Consider the following 24,556-nt stretch of genomic DNA (forward strand, 5'->3'; position numbering starts at 1 on the left):
AATAGCACCATTCCTTTTGCTTTCCAACATCTTTTACACTGGGGATACCAAATATTATGGCTCACGCATTGCTGTAATATCTTCTATCCCCAACGTTTCATTGGTTACCCTTTAGCCATTGACCACTTGAAGTTGCCTTTGATATTATAGCCGACAACTGTATATTTTCAAATGTATTACATCATTCCACAAGATCGTATGTCCAGTTCTGTTAGGGGATACTATATATAATGGCCTATACCGGCTATAATTTTTGGTATCCCCTATGTTTCTTGGGTTAGAACTTACCAGGATTTGATTTGGTATGGTCTTATGTAAGACAGGTGTGCACAGTATTTCTATGCAAAATAGCACCCTTCCTTTTGCTTTCCAATGTTGTTTACAATGGGGATACCAAATATTATGGCTCACACATTGTTGTAATATGTTGTATCCCCTACGTTTAATGGGTTACACTTTAGCCATTGACCACTGTAAGTTGCCTTTTGTATGATAGCAGACAACTGTATATTTTCAACATTTTTACATCATTCCACAAGATTCTATGACTGGTTCTCTTAGGGGATACCCTATATAATGGCCTATACAAGCTATAATATTTGGTATCCCTAAGTTTCTGGGGTTAGAACTTACAAGTATTCAATTTGTCATGGTCTTATGTTGGATGGATGAGCCCAGTATTTCTATGGCAAAGAGCACCCTTCCTTTTTCTTCCAACATCGTTTACAATGGGGATACCAAATATTATGCCTCATGCATTGCTGTAATATCTTGTATCCCCTATGTTTCATGGATTACCTTTTAGCCATTGACCACTTAAAGTTGTCTTTTCTTTGTTAAGAGACTACAGTATATTTTCACATTGTTTTACATTATTCCACAAGATTGTATGTCAGTATTCAATTTGACATGGTCCTATGTGCTATGGGTGAGCACAGTATTTCTATGCCAAATAGCACCATCCCTTTTCCTTTCCAACATCTTTTACAAAGATATACCAAATATGATGGCTCACTCATTGCTGTAATATCTGATATACCCTACATTTCATTGAATAACCCTTTAGCCTTTGACCACTTGAAATTGTCTTTTATTTGACAGCATACTACAGTATTTATTCACATTTTTCACAACATTCCACAAGGTTTTAAATCCGGTTCCTTTAGTGAATACCAAATATAGTAGCCTATAATATTTGGTATCCAAGTGTTTCTTGGATCAGAACTTACTAGGATTTAATTTGGCACCCTTCTTGAGTTTTGTAGCAACTTTTACCATGGTGAAACCATATATTATGGCTCATGCATTGCTGTAATATCTTGTATCCCCTACTTTTCAAGGGTTACCTTTTAGCCATTGACCAACTGATGATGCCTTTTGGCTTGATACCAGATTGCAGTCTCTTTTTACATTTTTATTTAATTCCGCAAACTTTCACATCTGGTTCCTTTGGAAAATAGCAGATTTAATGGCCCATACCGACTATAATATTTTATATCATCAAGGTTTATAAATTACCTGAGTTCAACTGGACATAGCCTTATGTTGGATTGGTGAGCACAGTTTTTTTATGCCAACTGGCACCCTTTCTTACATCTCTTACTATGGGGATACCAAAAATTACAGCTTTTGCATGGGCTGTAGTAGCTTGAATCCCCTACTCTTCATGGGTTACCCTTTAGCCATTGACCACCTATAGTTGACTTTTAATTGATAGCAGATTATATCATTTGTTTGCATTTTTGATAATATTCCTCAAGCTTTTACATTCAGTTCCTATGAGGGGGTGTGACAGACACCACATGAAGGAAGTGGCCCAAATAGGGTCACCCGGGTCCTCTCAGCCTTCCATACTAAATGAAGTGTTGTATAGCATTAAGGACCCTAGTGTAATGTTCCCGATTCATGCCCTTATATAGGTATAAATCACCATGTCCTTATGTAGGCATAGAAATCATAACCATATTTAGACGTAGCTCATGCAGTCCAAATACGGCAGGGCTACTTCCACTAGTTCCGAAAATCCACAGCAGTTAGGGACTTCCCCTTGATTGAATATTGATTTGTCCAAGAACTCATTGAGTTTTCAAAGAACTGAGATTCTTTGATGACATTATTATGTCCACCTTTGCGTCAAACTCAGCATCTTCAAGGTATAAATATGCCCACACTTGCCCTCGCAAACACACAGTGGTTTTGGAGTAGTTTGACTATCTACTTGCCCGACCACCTCGCTACAGCCAGCGCCCAAGGAAGCCGACCCTCCAGCAGACGCACTGAGAGAGACGCTGTCTTTTCTCTTGCCGATAAATCCAGCTCCAGTGTTTCCAGGCTCCCCTTGCGGGGTGTTGGGAGTCCTGAGACAGAGAGATACCAGACCTCCTTCATTCTAAACCAAGGTACGGAGCTGGTTAGACCCTAAAAGAAATCTTGGATAGATTCCTGGCATAAAGAATACTAAATTTATGCTACACCACACTTACTTCTTCCATCGTACTAGACTTAGGTTAGGTACATCGGGGTAGGCGTATTTTAGAAGCACCAGTTGAGTACTTTTAGTCTTTATTTATTTATGCATGTATTTTATGGCTTAGAAACCATACCATGCTTTTACAGTATTATTTTATAATACTCTTCTTGCTGTACGCATTATACTTAACAGCCAGTCTTACGATTATAGCAGTTCATTTCCTCTGCATGAGAAAGAAGACTGTTCAATAAATACTTTCATTGAAAATGCCCGTCTCTCTATTTCTCTGCGTCTCTGGTGAAACGAAGCATGCACGATTGACTGAGTAAAATATCTATCTATTGTTTCCACGACTCTGAAGATACGTATTATCTTGGGGAAACAATGTTGTCATGTTTATGTGGTTGTCAGAAAACTAATCCCTTCTTGTTCATTCAAGAAAGTTTAGAGTGACCTCTGAGCTAGCTGGCACTAACAATTAAGCCTAATATATTCAATAGAGACCTAGTAGACATAAGTCCTACGTCACATTTATAGGATATATTATTCCAATGCACAGAGCCTATTGGGAATATAGGAACAACACTACAGAAGAGTCTGTCAGACAGTAGAGAACACAAACCAATAACTGTTTATTTATATATACCCGGAGTGGAGCCCAGCCTGCCCAGTCACTAGGAGTACTGCAGAGGGACTGAAATCAACAAGCATAAAGATACATTATGTAAGTTTCATGACTAGGCAAAGGCATGCCCACAATGAAATTTTCCAGGCAGGTGCAGTTGGACAGTGAAATACAAAAAATAGGTATTGGTTGTCATATTGTACACCACCTAATACAAGCCAAGGTCATTTCACCCTGCACCCTCCACCAGACAAGTGGGAGAGGCCTCTACCTAGTAAGCAAGGTATGCACTAATATGAGCAGTCTATTCATTAGTGAAGCTAAACCCCAAAACTGCAGGAACAAAACCTAACAGAGGCCTTTTCTCAGAAGTAGCAAAGGATTAGTTTTGATCATGATTCAAAATGGTGCCTGAATAGAAAATGGTGCCGCAAATAGTAGCTTACATTGGGCAATGCGCAAACATGAATATTTCTATTCTAACACACGTGCAGATCCAGAATTGCACTATACTTACCCACGACTCAAACCTGGTGGAGAGTCAGGTGTGATGGCCCACTGTCTAGAACCTGCTGGAGCATCCACTTGGGTTGATACCAATGTGGGTTTGAGGGTGAAGCCGAAAGCCGAAATCTGCTAAGAACTCTACCTCCGACATTGGGGATACAGCAGGCCTTCCGCCCCTCCCGATAATGGAGTCGCCACTCTGGGCCACTCTCCGCAGTCACTCTTTACAGTTTGAAAAGATATTGCAGGTAATTCTGGACACAAAAGCCACGCTGAAGTCCAAGATCAAGGCAGTCTCCCTGGATGTGAACCTGCTTCGTACGGACCACAGGAAACTGGTGGACTGTATGGACAATGTTGAATCCACATTAACCACAATGCTGCCCACATTGCAGAAACTCCAAACCCATCTGAAGGACATGAGGGCGGAGATGACCTCTCCACATCGGAGGATGCAGAGGGCTTCTCAAAGCATAATAATGTCCATTTTTTGAGCTTTCTGGAATGCTTGTGGGAGCCTGAGTACAGAGCTCTTCCTCAAACAATGGCTGATGCCCACAGTACTGACAGGTAATGTACCTAAATTCTTTGCTGTGGAGAAAGCACATTGTCTACCAGGGAGGTCACCACCATCGGGGGCAAATACTTGTCCTGTAACTTAATGATAGAGACAGCGACTTGATTCTGCAGTTGTTCCGGATGAAAAGTCCTTGGCACTTTGAGGGCAGATTTTACTGTGGACATGAAGCATCTTCTCAAGTTGCATAGTGTGGTCAAGCAACTTCGCCACGAGCTAGGCCTGAAGTATGCTCTTCTCTATCCTGCTAAACCTGAGGTGATGGATGATGAGTGAACCCATTCTTTCTTGACTACTGAAGATGTATAAGTCTGGTTTCATGCCAAGGGAATTGCGAAGCCCACATCAGATGACTGGAATGTTAGTAAATGGCTGACATTGCAACTGAGGGGTAGGAGGAGCGAGGGAGACCCATAGCCGCCCCTTCATGGCACAGACGGCCAGGGAGCAAGCAGAGGTAGGGCAAGTGGTGCTGAAATATAACCAGAACTCTTTTGAGGCGTTGCTGTCGAACCATGTCTCTGACAGTCGGATACTAATGGCTCCATGGTGTTATGAACCCCAATGTACCCCAATATAGGCCTCAGTAGTTACATGACCTTTTACCTACCTCTGTCCTACCACTGTTCTACATAACGGGTCTGGCGCTAACCATTTACCTAGTTAGGTGCTACATGCCTGTTGTGTGGTTTTCTCCGAAAACTAGCCTCATGTATTATGCATGAGGATACTCAGTATCAACTCAGGATTACCATTTTTTGTATAATAACTCTGTATAAGGCCCATCTCTATCGTCATCCTTGCCCAACATGCCCATTGTATATTTTTAGCTAGAACCCCTGAGGGTACCTTTCAGGTATATAAGCACTACATCTTCACTGGGCAAACCAGAGGAGAAAGACTCCCATTCTGACATGCTGACGTGAGACGCTGAGGTCCCTGCATGCAAACACTGCTGCACGCAGTGGTCTGACATCCCTTGCGGGGTGTCCATCTGGAGACCTAGATGGGGTCATTCGCTCTCCCACATCAGGTAATGAGGTTGGCTCTACCCTAAGGGGGTTCTTGGCTATACACCTACATACATACTAGGTAAACGTAGGTACATCTAGTTAGGATCTACATTGTTGGAGTACGCATTTTTACTGTTATGTATCTATATGCCTGCATATAGTCATTGCTTTAGCAGTATGGTTGAATTCTACATTTTCTTTACTCTACTGGCGCTCATAATCGTATATATCAGTTTCTGTCTCATGGTTCTATACTAGAATAATATGCTGGTTCAAAAAATACTTATTGAAAACGTCCCCACCGTTTATTCTGTGCATCTCTCTGAGACAAAGTAGGCATGAGTGACTGAGTGAAAAGTATTGTACTGTTTCCACGATCCCCGTTGGGGTTAGGGTTGTCATGTTCAATAGTTGCCAGAAACTATTCGAACCTTGGTAAGAGGGCTCATAGTGGCACTGTGAGCTAGCTGGTCTACTGACTAACTTATCCTTTGGGGGTTCCTAGAATCAGTCTGGACACCAGTCCCTTAGTTTATGTTATCTAAATGCACAGATGCTATATAGGTTTGTAGGAACTACACGACAATGACCTCTGCTTGGGAGTACTCCCAGGGTCAGGAGTTGACACTATGACTAGTGGATAATCTGCTATGAAGCGTGGGGGTTTGGTCTTTACTGTGTGAGAAGTGGTGCGGACTGCTCACCAGTAACTTTTGGAAACACCTTGGAACCTCATGAGAGAGGATTGGACGCCCAGATCGTCGAAGACGACCCTTGTATCCATGAGCCCTGACCTCTCCAAACAGGACATGTATTTTATTACACATTTCTATTTGGTTGATGTACATTTGTTGGATTGTTATGGCTAGTCTCTCAGGGGAGTCCTGGTCAGGGGGTTACAAATCTTGTGTTTTCTTTTGAGGCACAGGTGGAGTTTTCTACATATAATTCTGTGACATGGCTCTGTACTCCACTGATCACTTTATCATTGATCGAACGTTTGGGGTTGCCTACACAATGGAGTTTTGGGAATGGCAATTGTGGATTGTGATGCATCACTACTTACCATGGGCACACCTACAGGCAATATGACCACACACTATAACTTGCTGAACTGGAATGTGAAGGGCATGGGCACTACCACAGAGATGTACTGGGTTTATACATATCTTAAGCTGCGTTGCACACACATAGCCTTTTGCCGGAGATGCATTTGACACAGGTAGACTTACAAAAAGTGCATGCAAAATGGAGGTGGCAGGTGTATAGCACTACGGCATCCCATATGCAAAAGGGTCATGAGATAGATTGCCCTGGGGGTACCAATTGTGAAACACATGCACAGAGTTTACACTGGGCATAGGTAGTAGGTGGTGAAAGGACAAATGGATGGTGCTCCCCTCATGCTGGTGGTTGTTTATGCCCCCAACACTATTCACTCTACTTTTTTAGGGCTCTTCATCCCAGCTATTTTCCGGGACCCTCACAATCCAAGCACATCAGGCAGCAACTTTAATTGTGTTCACAATACTTTCAGGACTCGATGGTTAAGAAGAGTGTGTTCGATAAGTGGCGCTTGCACCACCTGGACACCAGTGGCTGGTTTTATTGCCTGGTCCATGACCTCCAAGCTAAACTTGAACTTTTTCTCTGCAATGAACCATTGGGCATGTGGATAACTGTGACAGAGTCCTTGGTGCGCACCCTCTCCGATCACTGGCCACTGCTGATGACATTACAGCCCTGGAGGTTCCAGACCGAGGTACTTCGGAAGCCCCCTTCAGGGATGCCCTTTTAATACAAATTACTCAATATTTCCAACTTAACACAGGCACCACCCTCTCCAGGGTGTTGAACAGGGATTTCCACAAGGTGGTCCTCAGAAAGCACTGCATTGCCACTTCGTCAGGGGGTACGTAAGGCCCTGCACACGAAGCTGCTGGACATGGAGCGGGAGTTGACACTACTTGAGACCAAGGTGTCATAGTGGGCCGAAGGGACGGAAAGAAACAAGCAGCTGAGAAAGAGTCACAGGGATCTAGATGCACTGTAGGGGAAACATGGCTATAGTCACTGCCTTGCCCTTCCCCATGTGGAGGGGAGCGTTCGGACAGGCTATTGGCATGGCTCGTTAAAGACTGGCAGTCATACTCATCAGTAGGAGCAATCAAGTTGGGGGATGGCATGGTGGTTAATACACAAGTGGCCATTATTGCCGCTTTTGCAAAGTACTATCACTCCCGGTATGCAGCTGTAGACAGTCCCCATTAACTGAATCAAAGGGTTTCTTCACGGGCTACTGTTACCCTGATTGATTCCACTCTAATGAGCTGAACTGGATGAACCCCTTCAAATTGATGTGATACGGGTGGCTATCACTCAAATTGCATGAAATAAAACTCTATGTACGGATGGAGTCACGCTAGAATAGTATGCCACCTTCAGTGCACACCCTTCCCAGATTCTCTTGGAAGTTTTTAAGTAAGCAAGAAAGAAGGGTCAGCTCCCAGACTCGCTCTGCGAGGTGCTGATAGAGGTGTCAAAACCAGGCTGGGATCCCCCCCCCCCGAAGTCCCCTCATATTGGCTGTTCTCCCTACTAAATGTAGACAATAAGATATTAGGGAAGGCCCTGGCTAATTGGCTGTTGCTAACACCCTAGCACAAGTAGATCAATGTGGGTTTATTCCAGAATGCAATTCTTTTCTCAACATTTGACGACCACTTCATCTGATGAAACCTGCCTTGAGTGAGATGGGGGAATAGTTGGTGGTGTCGCTTGACTTAGAGTATGACATACTGGGGTGGGATTACCTTCTGGCAACTCTGGAGGAAATCTGCCTCAGGCCGGGGTACCTTAATTAGATATGCACCCTCTATAAGAACTCGAAAGCAAGAGTCAGGATGGTACAGTTGATAACCGACAGCTTTGACATACATAGCTGCACTAGTGAGGGTTGCCCCCTATACCTGTTGATTGATTTGTATCCTGACCATGGAGCCCCTGGCCTGCTGCCAGAGCTTGCAAGTGCAGCTTTGGGGTCTCCAAGTACATGACAAGGGCCATATCATCTCTTTATAAGCACATGATGACCCTATCTATCTGTATGATGCCACTGCCACACTTCCAGCCTTGATGGAGACACTGGAGGAATTTGGAATAGTATCAGGCTTCAGATTGCATTGGTCTAAGTCTTGCTTTTCCCCCCTCTCTCCAGTTCATGAGCATAACAGGAGGGCCCTGCCACGGTTTGGGCTGGAATATCACCTTGACATGCTGAAGTACTTGGGTGTACAATTCTACCACTCAGACAAGGACTTGTGGAGGGCAAGGTTAACATGGGTAGGGCCCCAAACTACATCTGTAAATCCCTCCCTTATGGTTGTCCTTGCAGCTGTCCCCGCTGGGCTGGCAGGTAATCTTCAAAATGCTTATCTTGCCATGACTCCTGTATTCTTTGCAGCGTTACCACTTTCCCTCACCAAGTGACTCATTTAGGACCTCCATGGTCTCCTGCTGGAGCTGATATGGGGCTCAGGCAGGAGACGGGTGGTGCTCTTCATGCTCTAGTGCCTGCTTCATGAGGGTGGTCCAAATTATGAGTTGTACTATGCAGCAGCTCAGCTGCAGTGGTCGATGCACTGGCTGGGCACAGCCCCTTGACCGGAGAGAGCAACCATTCATTAGGTGGTCACATATATATGCGACTGTTGGACCCCAGGACTCGTCCACCATATGAGACGCATCAAATAAAGATAGGATATGTGTGCTGGTATGCATATGAGCAAGGCAACGGGTCCCATCCTCCATACTCCCCACTGATCCCAGTTTGACAGTTGCTGGCACTCGGCACCAGGAGGTGACCCAACAACACAAACACATGTTGCCTTGGAGAGAGGCCGAGATTGACCAAATGGGTGACTTTTTCATGGTGGCTGCACAAATCCCCTTTTTGGGATTATGGACACATATGGCATTGTGGCAGGCCATTTCCTGATATATCATGCCGGACAGCATGCGATTACTACAGTACACCACCACTGCATGCAATCCTGTCCCAAAGAAAAATATTATGGCCCTTAATGTTGCATTGCACTCGTACCATTATGAGTCGTATGACAGGGCTAAAGACCAATAAATGGCGGACCCTGAGATGCGAATCACAGCCAGTCTCTGGACCCATGTAAAGGAGGTTTCACGTAATCCACACTTCTATTACACACAATTTAACTATTTTCATCAGGGACATCTCACACCGAAACGCATCAAGCACCTGTTTCCTACAGCATCCTCTGCATGCCCCAGATGTAGAGCAGATGAGGATAGTTTTTGACCACATGGTCTGGGAGCACTGGGTGTTGGAGCGGCCCTGGGGAGAAGTCACAGAATTACTTCCACTTTGCTAGAGCACTTGGTCCTGCCGATCCTGGAATCATGCCTACTCGGTCCTAGACCCAAGACTAAGAGAGATAAGTACTTTCATGGATTCCTTTACCTAGTCATAATACTCTTCAAACGGAAAATCTTCATGTCCTGGAAGGCTCATACAGCCACCGATACACCCTGTTGGCTCTCCACATTGCTCAAATGGGCAAAAGTTGACCTGGATGTCCTCGCAGTGGCACGTAGACAAGGAGGAGGGAATGCTAGAGACGGGTGCTGGGATACCTATATCAGAAACTTTGAGGAAAAAAGGTATGCACGTCCACCCTGAACCCTGACCATTACCCTAGGTCCTTGTGTCCCATTCTACAACTCATTTTTTATAATGTATCAAGGACCCCCTGATAAGGATAAAGTACCTGGGTCAGGGAAAAAGTTCAATTGCGAAGGTATCAACCCAGGCCAACTTTAACAGAAAAAACACACTGGCTAAATTTTACAAAAACTATAACACATACATTAATACTGATAAAAAGGATTTTTAATTCTTTTGATAAAAGAAGAAGATTTAAACACATGTATCTTGTCTACACAATAGTTCATACAGTTAAAAGTTTTTTGCTGGTAAACAAAAGTAAAACATTTGTTCTTGAAACAACCAAGGGACAATATTGTTGTCCTGTCTATTGTTGATACGGCTGTAGTCTGTCTGTCGAAGCGTTTCAACACGTTGTAGTGTCTTCCTCAGGACAATATATTTTCAGCCAATTTTTTCGAATCAAAGGATGAACCTTCAGTCAACAGAATTCTTGTGACTTCTATGTTTGCAGGTAAAAACAGTCGATAGGAAATTTATCAAACCTGGTGTGGCTTTTTTTCGGGGTTTTAAATCGTCACAAAGATACACGAAGAGTGAGGCACCTTTAACAATCTTGTTTTGGTATGTGAAATCTTTTTTTTTTTGGAGATTTCACTGCTCACATCCCACTCTTCATTTTCTCAATTTTGTGACTTTTGTTTTCTTATTAAAAGCCAGAACCCGCCTCAAAAACTCTTTTCACTGCGAGGCGGTACCGATTGCGGCGCAAATTTGTAATTGACGAAGGATCGAAGAAGCCATTCAGAACGCCCTAATTTTTACGGAAGCTTTCTTTTTCTTCCTTTTAGTATTCTGCTATGAAACGTGATTTTGCAAAGGAAGTTTCACTTATGTCCGACTCTAGCGTTGTGGTTGAGTCTTTCTTCATGCATATCGTTGTCTACGAGTCAGGTTGAAGAGACGTATCCAGAGCGAGGATAAAAGCAATCTGCATGAGAGCGACAGCTGAGAGGCTTCTTCTGTTTTGGTATTTCTTCCGCGTACCTGCTAGTTTGGAGAAACCACCAAGAGTCGTCCCAGGCGGAAGGGGATGCACGTAAGATGAGGACTTCCGTTTTGTCCGAGTTCAGTTTCAGACGGCTGTGCTTCATCCACTCGGCTACTTCTTTCATCCCTTCATGGAGGTTGGTTTTGGCGGTGGTTGGGTCTTTGGTGAGTGAGAGGATCAGTTGAGTGTCATCAGCGTAGGAGATGATGTTGAGGTTGTGCTGACGTGCGATGGTTGCGAGGGGGCTCATGTAGACATTGAAGAGGGTATGGCTGAGAGAAGATCCTTGTGGTACGCCGCAGATGACTTCGGTGGCCTCTGATTTGAAAGGGGGGAGCCGGACTCTCTGAGTTCTTCCAGCGAGGAACGAGACGATCCAGTCTAATGCTTTTCCTTGAATTCCGATGTTGCTGAGGCGTTGTATTAGGGTACTATGACAGACTGTGTCGAAGGCTGCGGAGAGGTCGAGGAGGATGACGGCGACTGTGTCTCCGTTGTTCGGTAGTGTTCGAATGTCGTCTGTTGCTGCGATGAGGGCGGTCTCGGTGCTGTGTTTGGCTCGGAAGCCAGACTGTGAGGAGTCGAGTGATTTGTTGGTTTCGAGGAAGGCGGCGAGCTGATTGTTGACGGCTTTCTCAATGACTTTGGCAGGGAAGGGGAGGAGCGAGATGGGGCGGTAATTTTTGAGTTCGGTGGGGTCAGCAGTGGGTTTCTTTAGAAGGGCTCTGAGTTTGGCGTGTTTCCATTTTTCTGGGAATGTGCCGGATTTGAGGGAGCAGTTGATGACGTCTCGGAGATGAGGTGCGATGATGGAGTCTGCTTTGTTGAAGATGTGATGGGGGCAAGGGTCTGTGGGGGATCCGGAGTGGATGGAGTTCATTAGGCGGATGGTGTCTTCTGTGGTGATTGGGTTCCAGTTGAGAAGGTTATTCAAGGGGGGTACAGGTTCGGAGGTGAGACGGGTTGACTAGATTACGGGTTGGTTGTCAAAGCTGTTATGAATGTCGGCGATTTTGTCATGGAAGAAAGAGTCGAGGGAGTCGCAGAGGACTTGAGAGGGGGTGATGTGGTTGGAGCTGGCGGTGGGGTTGGTGAATTCTTTGATGATGTTGAAAAGTTCCTTGCTGTTGTGGGCGTTGTTGTCTAGTGGTTGTGTTCAAGGCACCAGACAGCCAACCCCACTCTGTGCCACGTCTGGTTCTCTGGCAGACCCACCACAGGGTTGTTCAGCCCATTCAATTTGCTTCTTACGCTTCTCAGGACCGAGTAGACAGTTCTCAGTCAGGTCGCTGTTAAGTCAACCATTTTTTTGTGACTCAGGACATGGGGATATCCTGTTCCCTTGAATGGTGTAATGCTACCCCCTTCCCCCCCCCCAGCCTTGGAATATATTGGCTTCACTCAGGATCTTCTCAATAGAGCCACACACTACTTTAGTTGATTGATTTCACTGACCAGCACCTGGTCAATACATTCAGTTGATACCAAATTATGTGAGGCGGCCTCCCCATCTCATCTATTGTCCGAATGAGCTTGAGGATGTTACCTCTATCTGTTCGCAGGGCTGGTTTGTTTAAAAGTGGTCATTAATGTTGCAACTGCTTCCCTTTCCTGAGCCCTCAGTTTCTCATAGAGGTCTGCATCCCTGGGTGCGGAGTGTGGCCTGAGTCTTGTAATGAAGACTGGGTAGGCTGCCAGCCTGCTAGGCTGTAGGAGCTTTTTGTTGCAACCCTTTCTTTTCCGTGCTTTCTGCTATTCTGGTGGTTCATCCTTGCTTTATTGGGTCCTGTCTAAATCTGGTGAGCCTGCCATTGGTAAAGGTGCCACCCCAGTGTTGGATCCAGCAGTCCCCAGGCCTTCATTGTTACAGCCAGAAAGGTAGCCACACCTCAGCCTTTCTGCCTCTACTGGAAGTGGTGCCTCTGAGGGGCCTGCCTTAGTGTTCAGGGGTCCTATGCTCGTTTGGGGCCTGTTTATATTCACGTCTTTGAGGTCAACCAGTAGATTCGACATTGTCACCGTAAGTGTTGACAGCTTGTCTACGACAGGGGAGCACACGCATCTCTGCCCTATTCCCTGCATCTCAGCTTGTACTCTCTTTTGGTTTGCAATTTTTGATTTGCAATTTTCTCATCAATGCCTCCCACATAAATTGCTAGAGTGTTCAGGAGGCTAATTTGTATGTCCATTTTGTTTGCTTGAAAACTTAGTACTTCTTGTGAGCCCAGCAGAATCCTTAACATGGTTGACCATAAGACCCCTTGTGAGTTCTTGCTTCCTATTGTGTTTAGGATGGAGTTGTTTGTCCTCATTGTCAGTACCAGCTCAATTGTCAGCTGTTTCCTGAGGGCTCAGCACAGTGGGAGGGGGGGGATAGTCGCAGCTACAGCACGACCAGGTGGAGTTGAACAGTTGTTATGGGATCCCATTCCCAGTCCTGAGCATGTGACATTTCCTTTTTCCCTCTATGGCCTTACCTTACTTAGCTCATACACCACCCAGCCTAGTTTCCTTCGTCCTTGGAGCTTCTCTAGACCTTGGTTTGCATCGCTGTCCATGTGGGATTCGCCACCTTCTCCACTTGCAGCCCTGTTGTCTTGCAGGCTCAGTATCTCCAATGCATGCTCTGCTGACCTTCAAGGCAGACGCAGGCCTGCGAGCTATGCGGGAGGTCCTGGTAGTTCTGCCACTAACCTCCCCTTCCTGGGAACTGGCTGCAGCACAGTATGTGTCTCTGTCTGACATCGCGCCTCCGTGCTGCAAGGAGCGACAAGCACCCCTCCAGCTGTTATGGTGGCTAATGTTCAGTGGTAACGCAGGGGGACAAAAGCCCAAGAATGCTAAGTGCTGTTGGGTGAAGCAGTGTTATTTGGCAGATATACTGATCACTGGCATTAGCAACCATCAAATACTGTGGAAACTCATGTGCTCCTTTGTGCACTGGAAGCCCCGGGTTGACCACCTGTGAGCGGCAGATGTCTCTTGTGCTGCCACTTGATTCCTGTGGCACCGTTCGCCTCAGCCTCACCTCAGCGGCTGTAAACAACATAAGCTTCACACTCAAACTGTGCCCTCCAGGGTCCTGCCTCTGCTTCTACTTCCTGCATCCTGTGTGAAACTCTGCACTGCTAACCATGCACTCTTGATTATGTTGTGTAATGTCAGTGGTGCAATATATATAATCAGTGATAGATTCTGGGACGTCGGAGAGCGAGGACTCCTCTCGCTTGTGGCTGCAGTCCGGCGCTGAGTACCTCAGACGGAAAGCAAATGGCCTACTTACTGGGTCCCAGGTCTAGCGGAAGCCAAAGTGCTGACCTCGGGAACAGCTACGCGGTGTGCAGGAATACACGGTTGCCTGACCTTAAGATGGTGGCCCCCAGGGACAGCAACAGGAATACCCGGTTGCCTGTCCTTAAGATTGTGGCCCTGGGGACAGCAACGAAGAGCCAGAGACAACACACTTCAGTTGTTCTACATGGGGGGGGGCAAGGAGGGGCACTTGCCCCCTCCAGAGCGCCCCTCCTTGCCCCCCTGCCAGGGCCGGCTCTAGGGTGGTGTGACCGGTGCCATCGCACCGGGTCCTGACTTCCTGGGGGCGCCTTGTTTACAACTTAATCATGATTTTAAAAACACCTGCTGCACGTTCCTTTCGTCCTGCAATTACAGGGCCTCACAAAAATATCAAGATAACTCCTGTGATTAATGTTCTTCCTGGCCATAGATCAGAGTTTTGTGAAGTTGAGGTTTTTGACATATGAGAAGGTAGTACAGTGGGTTATTATGCCTGGTGCAAAGAACGTGTACCAAGAAGATTAAAGAGTGCATTTAATGTAAACAGATCAGCAGGTTACTGCTTTTAAAAGAGCCATCCTTTTCTTACTTGCAATTTATAACTTAAAGTCCTAATATAGAATATAGAATAGTGAGGTATTAACTTTCATCATAGAAGTGCATACACTCTGCTAAGTATAGAACATTGATTAATGTTGCAAAAAGGGTTAATTTGGGTAGAAATTAAGTCTTATTATTAAAGAAAACTCCCAACTATGCTGTTTCTTTTCAGTCTCTGAGTTTGTGCTTCTCCACACCAAGCACTCCTAAACTATACTGCCTACCAGTATGGATAACATGTGACTCCTACACTTTTAGGGGCATATCATCAATGGCCAGCGATAATTATCGCTGGGCGTGTGAGCGTTAAAAAAATAACGCCACATATCGCCGGATTCTATCGCCTGGTGAGCGCACTATCAGCAAGGTGCATCGCCCAGGCGATAGAAATCCAGGCAAACGCGGCGGAAAGAGTCGAAATCGCTGGAATTCCAGCAATAGAAAACCGCGTTAGGGAAAACCTAATCTATAATGGGAGACGTGGACTCGGCATAACAATCCATCTCCCATTATAGATATAGCTTAGTAAGGAAAATAGCAAGCATTACAAACCGGCGAAAAACCCGTTTAGCGCTGATTATAATATCGCTATGTGTGTTAGCGATACACTTGAAAATAGAGAGAATCAGGGTTGGTGATGATATCCCATGTTGTTTCACGGGAAACGCCTCCCTTGCATCTCATTAGCGATGCAAGGCGATGCAATGTTGAAACCAGCGCTAATCCCATTGAACACGCGTTAGCGTGCTCTTGTAAATAAAGCGTTATTTTTATCGTTGCATTTTGTCCGAATACGGACGCAAACGCGGAGATACAAATATCGCTAGGCCTTGATAATATGCCCCTTTGTCCTTTGACTTATGTAACATTTCCTATACACTGATTTACACAAGTATGATTGATTGTCTGTGTAATGTGTGTGTGATACAAAGGGCTCTGACATACTTTAATGGTATGAGTAGCTCTATATAACGAATTCAATGCATCAGAGAGAGAGTGATTATGGAGTCTTGGTCACTGTTTGAGGGTGCTAGTGAGAGAATCCGTGGTGGAGGTGGTCATTGGGGGTGCCAACTAACATTGTCGCACTGGGTGCCACCAGCGCTAAAGCTGGCCCTGCCTCCTGCGGACGCCCATGCCACTATGCATTGCACATGGTGCTCCTGCCACGGTTCCTCTCCAGCTCGCACTCTCTGTTCTATTCTGAAGCTTCTCTGCGTTTCAGGGCTAGTAGGACAAGACGCGGGCTTAATTTTCCTGAACAGTCCCTTTGGCACTCTCTTCTTGGTGAACTCCTGTGCATCTCATTGCACGTCACATCTAGACAACACCTGGAGACTCTGCTCTTTTCTAGATCCTTCTGAGTACCCTCTTCCCCCCGCCCCTTCCATCTTATTATTTAGTCAGAAGCGCCAGGAGACTTCGGACTTTATAGCGCACTCTGACACCATAACAAGATTGAGGCAAAGTTTTTTCAAATAATTATTGGATTATAGTGATGGACTGTCTAGAACAGTTGCTGTTAAGTAAATTACTAAGCAGAAAGAATAGTCACATTTGAATAAAAGAGTAGCATCTGCCTCTTGCTCTGGTGTTGTTTTTGTCCTCAGGCTGCTACCCGCCCCGTCTCACCTCTTTGAGAGCCAGTGCCCTCTTTGACCCTCTACCTGCCGCCCACCCCTTTCCTGCCTCTTTTCCCAGTTCACACCTTGGTGCTTTCACACTTAACGTCACCTCCAGCTCGCATTTTAAGAGAGGGCCCCGGGCTCCCTATCACCGACATGAGGAGGAGGAAGAGAGAGGGGGGACAGAGGAAAACTTGGTGGGGTCGGGGAGACAGATACGGTGGGGGTGAGAGTGAAAGAAGAGGGGGAGAGAAAGAGAGAGAAGCAGTGGAGAAAGAGAGACTGAGAAGTAGGGAGGAAGGAAGATGAGAGAGCAAGTTGAGGTGGAGGGGGGGTTCTGGGTGAGGGAGAGCAGCTTCAGAGAAGTGAGACCTGTTTTCTGACTCCACCAGTGAAGACAGCGTGTCCAAAGGAGAAATAACCAGGCCAGACAGAGTAGGTCCAGGCTGTGTGCAAGGAGGCAGGCTCGGTAGGTCCGGAAGAGGGACAGGGCAGCCAGAACAGCTCCAGAGAAGGGCAAGCAGAACAAGACCAGGGGGAGCCGATCCGGACCAGCAGATCCTCCCAGATACACAATCAGAATGTAGTGTTCAGCTTTTGTGGTGCCAGGGGGTAACTTGAGAGTTCAGGGTGGGTGTGGGTTTTAGGTGCCAGGGAGTAATTTTAAGGTTCACGGTGGGTTAGGGATTGGGGTGCCAGGGGGATAATTTTAGGGTTCAGGGTGGGTATGGCTTTTGGAGTACCAGAGGGGTAATTTTAGGGTTCAGGGCGGGTACGGGTTTTGGGGTGCAAGGGGGGAATTTTTGGGTTCAGGGCGGGTATGGGTTTTGGGATGCCATGGGGACTATTTTAGTGGTCAGGGCGGTATGAGTTATGGGGTGCCAGGGGGGTAGTTTTAGGGTCCAGGGTGGGTATGAGTTTTGGGGTGCCAGGGGGACAATTCTAGGGGTCAGGGTGGGTATGGGTTATGGGTGCCAGGGGGGTAATTTTAGGGTTCAGGTCAGGTATGAGTTTTGGGGGACAGGGGTAATTTTAAGGTTCAGGGTGGGTATGGGTTTTGGGGTGTTGGGGCTAGTTTTAGGGTTCAGGGTGGGTATGGGTTTTGGGGTGCCAGGGGTGTAATTTTAGGGACCAGGGCAGGTATGGATTTTGGGGTGCCACAAAAGAAAGAGAAGGCTGTGGCACAACAACCCTATGTTGTATGAGATCATATGCGACCTGCTTCCTGCCCCCCATGGCTCCTCCTGCGCCCCAGTGTTTCCTGTGTCCCACCTTACACACATCATGTCGGAGGATGGTGATGACGTTAATATTTTGCCCCCCCCCCCGGAAAAATTTCAGCGGACGCCCATGACACGGCGGAAATGGATTCGAGACTGCTGGGCCTGATTATATAGTGCAGCACAGGACAACAAATTGAGAGGCAATGAGAAGCATTCCCTACCTATTTCGAGGACCAAGCAAGGTATTTTGTGTCAATGCTGCATGGGAGAATGATAGCCATGATCATGATCCACTGTTAGATTGCTACTATATGGTTCTGGAGACACTGCTCTACTGCAACTTAGCGTTAGAGTTGGTTCATTGAATAACAAAGGACTTCAGCACTAAGGCAGACAGTACCAAGATGGCCGACGAACTGAAGCTGGACAAGTAGCTCCCACAGCCGGGATCATTAGCATTTTTATATCCTGCTGTTACCCTGCCTTCCACCTACTTTTAACCAACAGCGCCTCAAGACTTGTCCTCATTCTTGTTGAGGCTAATTTATCCTTAAGAGTAGAGTAAGAGGGATATAGGAGGTGCCCGGGACAGAAACCGGACTTTGACTTGACCTTAAACCTATCCCCCATCATGATTACCCGACAGGACTTTGACCTTGTTGATCTTTCCTCCGACAGTGGAGACCTAGCCTTCTAGCTGAGACCTGGTGGAGCTACTAGATAGCTAAAGAGGTGATGGGTTGTGGACTTCCCCTTCAGCCATCACGTACCCAGCTGGTCCTTGGTCAAACCTTACTTTGTCTCTCTGTCGTACCTCCCGCCTTCCCCTGCACCCTACCACCCTTTCATCCTGTCTTCTACGATTTTTAAATATTGTTCTGTGAGCTGTTGACTTCCCCCTCAGCCTTCACCTACCAAGTCGGACCTTGGGCAGATTTTTCCCTTCATCTCTCCGTCATATCTCCCCCCAACCCCGTTACCCTACCCCTTACACTCTACCCTCCTTTGACATCGTCCTCAAATATATTTATATGTTTCCAGTAACTGATGTTATTTTGGAACAATGTGGAATTCATGCAAAGCGCTCTGATACCTTCGGGTCTAATCTGTTTTTATACCTGAACGCTGGGACCTGAGCAACATGGCTGATACCCGGTGGAGCTGCTAGACAGCTAAAAAGGAGATTGGCCCTGGTATCCCCCTCGATCGTCACCTACCCAGCCGGACTATGGACACAGTTCCTCCTCATCCCCCTGCTTTTGACTCCTTCCTCCTCTCCCTCCCTCCCACAAACTCTCACAACATTGATGTTATACTGTACTTTGCTATGCTCTTGTAACTGATGTAACTTGTAACGTAACTCTGTCTTTAATTTACTGTACATTGACCTTATGTTAATTGCTATGATTCCTTAACTCTTGAGTCTAACATATTTCTCTTTTTGCCCGTCTGCCTTTACTCCCTCCTCCCTTAGGTTCCCTCCCCCACCTATCCTTTTACTCATACTCCTGTCCCCCTTTCCCTTTCTGCCTCTTTATGATTTGTCATTCCCTTTTAATTTACGTGTAAAATGTTTAAAATTATTATTCTTGTAACTCACTTTTGTTCCTTATGTAAAGAGCTCTGATACCTACGGGCCTAGCCAGCGCTATATAAAACACTAGCAGCCCGTCCCGACGTTGTCCGGGAGCAATTAGGCTTCAGGGCCCCCGCCCGCCCCGACTTTGTCCGTGGGTCCCCCAGAGCCTTCCTCCATATATTGCAGTATTATACCTCTATGTTTACTTTGTACGCTTTTGTAACCTGCACACGTCACTTTTTCCTCCTATACCTCTATTTATTTATTTATTTTAAAATTTTATAAAGCGCGACTTATACCCGTGGGTGTCTTGGCGCTATAACTCTGCTTATTGTCTCCATGATAAACATTATCGGACTTCAAAAGTGGTACAATGAAAAATTATTGGTCAAACAACCAAGTTTTCAGCAATTTTCTAAACTGAAGCAATGAAGGTGAAGATCTAATCTTCATCGGAAGGGTATTCCAGAGTCTGGCGGCGGTGTTCGTGAAACATCTGTCACCCCAAGTGACCGTCCTGGTCCGTGGCACTGTCAGTTGGTGCAGATGTTCAGATCTAAGTGATCTATTAGGTTGATAGAAAAAAAGCTTCTGTTGAAGAAACACCGGGCCAAGACCGTGTAATGCTTTGAAGGTGAGGCATAGGGTTTTAAATCTGATCCGATTTCTTACAGTTAGCCAGTGGTAGTTCCTGATTACTTGTTTGATGGATTTGAATTTGGGAGTGCCAGATAATAGCCTTGCTGCGGCATTTTGGATAAGTTGCAATTTGGCCACCACCCGAGATTGAGCATTTGCAAATAATCCATTGCAATAGTCCAAGGACGAAAGAACCAAGGAGCTTACCACTGGTTTTTTTTGCATTGTCTGGAAGAAATGGTAAGATTTTTCTGAGAAGTCTGAGTTTGTGGAAGGCTGACAATGCTATTTGATTAGCATGGTTGGCAAAGTTCAGCTTTTCATCGAAAATTATACCTAGGTTCCTAACCTTTTGAACGGGTACTGGAAGAGCTCCAAGTGGGGGGGGGCACCAGACTGAAGACCACAGAGGAGATAACTTTCCAAAGATAATTACCTCAGTCTTCTCTGAGTTAAGTCTTAAACAGTTCTCCGCCATCCACTCCTTAATTGCCAACATGCCTTCCTGAAACCGGGCTGCTACTTTTTCACCATCATTCTTGATGGCAAGCACCAACTGGGTGTCATCGGCATATGTGGTAAGGCTCATCTGGTAGTTTTTAATAACCCTAGCTAAGTCCGACACATAGATGTTAAAAAGTGTTGGACTTAGAGATGAGCCTTGTGGAACGCCACATGGTAGGGCAAGATCAGCAGATTTTAATGATCCCAATGTTACTGCCTGCGTTCTGCCTGACAAAAAAGAAGCCAGCAGAGCCTTAGCCATTGAGTGAATGCCCATTTCTTCGACACGGTCAATCAAGATGGAGTGATTGACCGTGTCGAAGGCCGCAGATAGATCCAACAGGACCAATAGTGCTGTGCCTCCTTGGTCCCTGATGGTCCTAATATCGTCAGCGGCCTTGATAAGTGCGGTCTCAGTCCCATGCATTTTGCGAAACCCAAATTGAGAGTCGTCAAGAAGGCTGTTGAGTTCGATATATTCTGACAATTCCTTATTCATTGCTTTCTCCGCTACTTTGGCTAGGAACGGCAGACTAGCAATCGGTCTATAATTTTTCAATGTGGTTTTGTCTAGACCAACTTTTTTAAGGAGAGGTTTCAGTAGGGTATTTTTTAACCTATCCGGAAAGACCCCTGATTGAAACATTACATTGCAGACTTGTGTTATGACTTCACTAACAAGGTCGGTTATTGGGGGAAAAATTTTAGGGGGGCAGGGATCTAAGGCTGAGCCCGTTTTTATAAGCCTGATGAAATCCGCTGTCTCCTCCTTCGTTATCTCCCTGAATTGAGAGAATGAACACTCAGGAGGCTTACATGGATACATAGGTTTAGGTTTAACAAGGGTTTTCGTTACTGAAAATTCAGAGTAGATATCGTTTACTTTTGAAAAGAAAAAACCTGCCAGTGCATCGCAGAATTCCTGCGAAAGAGGAGGGCTCAGATCTACCGATTTCCCTGCCAATGATTTTACCACCTCATACAATTGTCTACTTGAGTTTTTGGAATTTTCTATTTGTTGCTCAAAATATTTCCTTTTTGCCTCCTGAATCATTTTTTTGTAGACAGCTAGTGTTTCTTTGTATATAGATTTGCTTTTATTATCATAAGTCTTTCGCCAGTTTCTTTCCTGATTCCTGCAAATCTGTTTTTGCTTTCTTAAGGTTTCTGAAAACCACGGGGCCGAAGGCACTTTCCTATTTTTAGAGATGGATTTTAATGGCACATGTGCCTTCACCGCATTGCCCAACCAGGTGAAATACTGATCCACTGCTGCGTTAGGGTCTGCCAGAATAACGGGACATGAATTAGTCAAGGACATTCTGAAAAGCTCATAATCAATGTCCTTCCAGACTCTAAACTTTTCCTGTGTTGGAGGAGCCCCTCTAGGGGTAATAACCCGAGTAATAGGAATTTGGCACAGAATGACATAACGATCAGACCAGGTAAGGGGCAATACATCACCTATCACTAACTCATTAATGTTAGAGAAAATGCCATCCAATGTATGTCCAGCCTCATGTGTTGGTACATTTATGAACTGATTTAGTCCTAGCGTTTCACAGTCTGCTAGTAGAGATCGTGTTTCCAAGTCCTCCTATGTTTACTTTCTACGCTTTTGTAACCTGCACACGTAACTTTTTCCTCCTGTAATGCACCGTTTGGTTGACTTTTGTAATGCTCCGTTTGCTTCCTCTTGCTCACGATGTACGCTTTTGTAACCTGCACACGTAACTTTTTCCTCCTGTAATGCACCGTTTGGCTCACTTTTGTAATGCTCCGTTTGCTTCCTCTTGCTCACGATTGTCATTTTTGCTTCATTTTTCCGCCGCTCACTGCTCCTAACTAAATAAATAAATAACCTACCTCATCCGCCGCTCACCGCTCCTCCTCGCCTGTCCGCCGCTCCTCACTGCCTGTCCGCCGCTCCTCACCGCCTGTCCGCCGCTCCTCACCGCCTGTCCGCCGCTCCTCACCGCCTGTCCACCGCTCCTCACCGCCTGTCCGCCGCTCCTCACCGCCTGTCTGCCGCTCCTTCCCACGCCATGTCCGCCGGTCCTCCTCGCGCTCCTGGACGCCGCTCCTCCCTGCGCTCCTCAAGTCAGCACGCACGTCGCGGCCGGCGCTTCTTTCAAGGGACTACTTTTTTTCGGTAAATTTTTTAAATAACGTATATTTATTACATTTATATAGCCTATGTCCATCTGCACACCCTGACGATTACAACGATGTATCGGGTGTGTGGTTTGGCGCTGTGGTTCCCGAGTTTACCCGCCTCAAAGGTTCAAAGTTCTTCCTTTATATTAGTAGTATATTCAAAAAGGTAAATTACATCCTGACTGACTTTTTTCTTGCTGGGCATCAACCGCCAAGTAGGTGAGAGGACAGAGATAGCCTTTCAAAGGTAAATACGAGCTACTCACTGCAAATGGGTTAACATTAACACTCATTGGAAATGAACATGCTAACAGAGGATGCTATTTAACAGAACAGTGCAGCCGTAAAAGAAGCTGGACATGTCTAAAGACACATTTGGAAAGAAAAAACAATGTGCTGGACCGTTCTTCCTGAGGTTAATTCCGCGTGATTTAGATGGGGCATCTGCATCTCCACTATGATGGATGTAATCTGCCTTGAACAGGTGCGCCACTTGCTGCACGTGTGGCATGACTATGTCTTGCGCTGATGACACACCAGTGTTATACCCTCAGCAGGGGTCACAGGTCACCATGGACGAGGGTGAGGTTGGTGGTCATTGGGACGCTGTTCTTCCTGTCCGAGCACTGTCATTGTGCATAAGGCTCAGGAAATGCAGCCTACAAGTTCAGTAGTAAAATCAGCACCAATTTAAAATGATGATTTTAGTTTTGTACTGCTCTGCTGTGCTGTCAATCATTAGGTGCCTGTGTGCCAGCTTGCTTCCTATCCATTCAACACCAACAGACCAGTCATCGCATTCACCAGGGGCTGCACAGACATGCACTTGGGCCCAGCCTTGATTTGCTGAGTGAATGTTATGATGGATGGTAGCACTCGTTAGGGACGATGACAAGTGTCAATGACGATAAGTCACTTGTGCCTTCTGGGAAGGCTGAGGCAGCACACTTTCGGGGCCGATCCGGATGGCGGACGGATTGCCCCAACCGGGCTGGCGGTAGCCACCGCCGGCCTGGCTGGGGCAATCCGCCCGCCATCCTCAGTGAAATGGTCCATCACTACATTAAGATGGCTGGGGGGGTCCACGGCGGACGGGAAGACCGTCCGCCGCTTTTCTGCCAGTCGCCTTCGCAACCAGCGGAAAAAGTGCGTACATATGGTGGCGGTGTCTGCGAGACACCGCTAACCATATTGCGATGCCTGCGGTCCTATGCCTTCCGTGGAAAGGCATATGGTCTTTGCTTTGGGGGCCGGTTGTGGGCCCCCAGGGTGAAATGGGGGTGGGGGTGCACATGGCGGGTACCTATGGTACCCCCCCTGCGTTTCAAAGTACAGCATGACAGGCACCGCGTGGTGCCTGTCATGTTGTGCTTTGAAACGCACAACATGCATTTATAGCATTGCGGCGAGCGGTGCTTTCAGCGCCGCCCGCCGCAATGTTAAAAATGCGGGATGCACCGCCACTGTGGCGGGTGCATCCTAATTCCGAGGACCGGACCCCCGTCCTTATGGCGGACGGTCCCATTCTCCGACAGGATGGCGGGCGGACAAAGTACGCCCGTCATCCTAATAGGCCCCATTGGTGTCACATGTTATAGTGCTTGAGGAGGGTCAGCAGGAATATTTGTACTTTCCTTGTTCCTGCACTGGCCAAGCCTATGTAAGCGACACCAGCAGTCATTACATGACCACCATGAATGGATGACTGTGGGTAGCGCAGTTCCAGCTCTATAAACCAGGCTGACAGCAAGGAATTGTACATGGACAAAGCAGGTTCCACACTTGTTGGCCAATCAAGCAAAGTACTGAATTACTGAGTATGAGCTCCACTGCAAGTAAGACAAATAGGACATATATCATTTTATTTAGGTATGGAAACGCAACTAAAGGGCAGATGTGTTTATGCATTTAATAGTTTTACAAAGCTCTTAGGTGTTGCCCTATGACTACTTTAGAACACTATGGAAGTAAAGAACGTGAAAGGAATAGAATT

The sequence above is a fragment of the Lissotriton vulgaris genome, chromosome 3_1, assembly GCF_964263255.1.
Source record: "Lissotriton vulgaris chromosome 3_1, aLisVul1.2, whole genome shotgun sequence".
In the NCBI taxonomy this organism is placed as follows: domain Eukaryota; kingdom Metazoa; phylum Chordata; class Amphibia; order Caudata; family Salamandridae; genus Lissotriton; species Lissotriton vulgaris.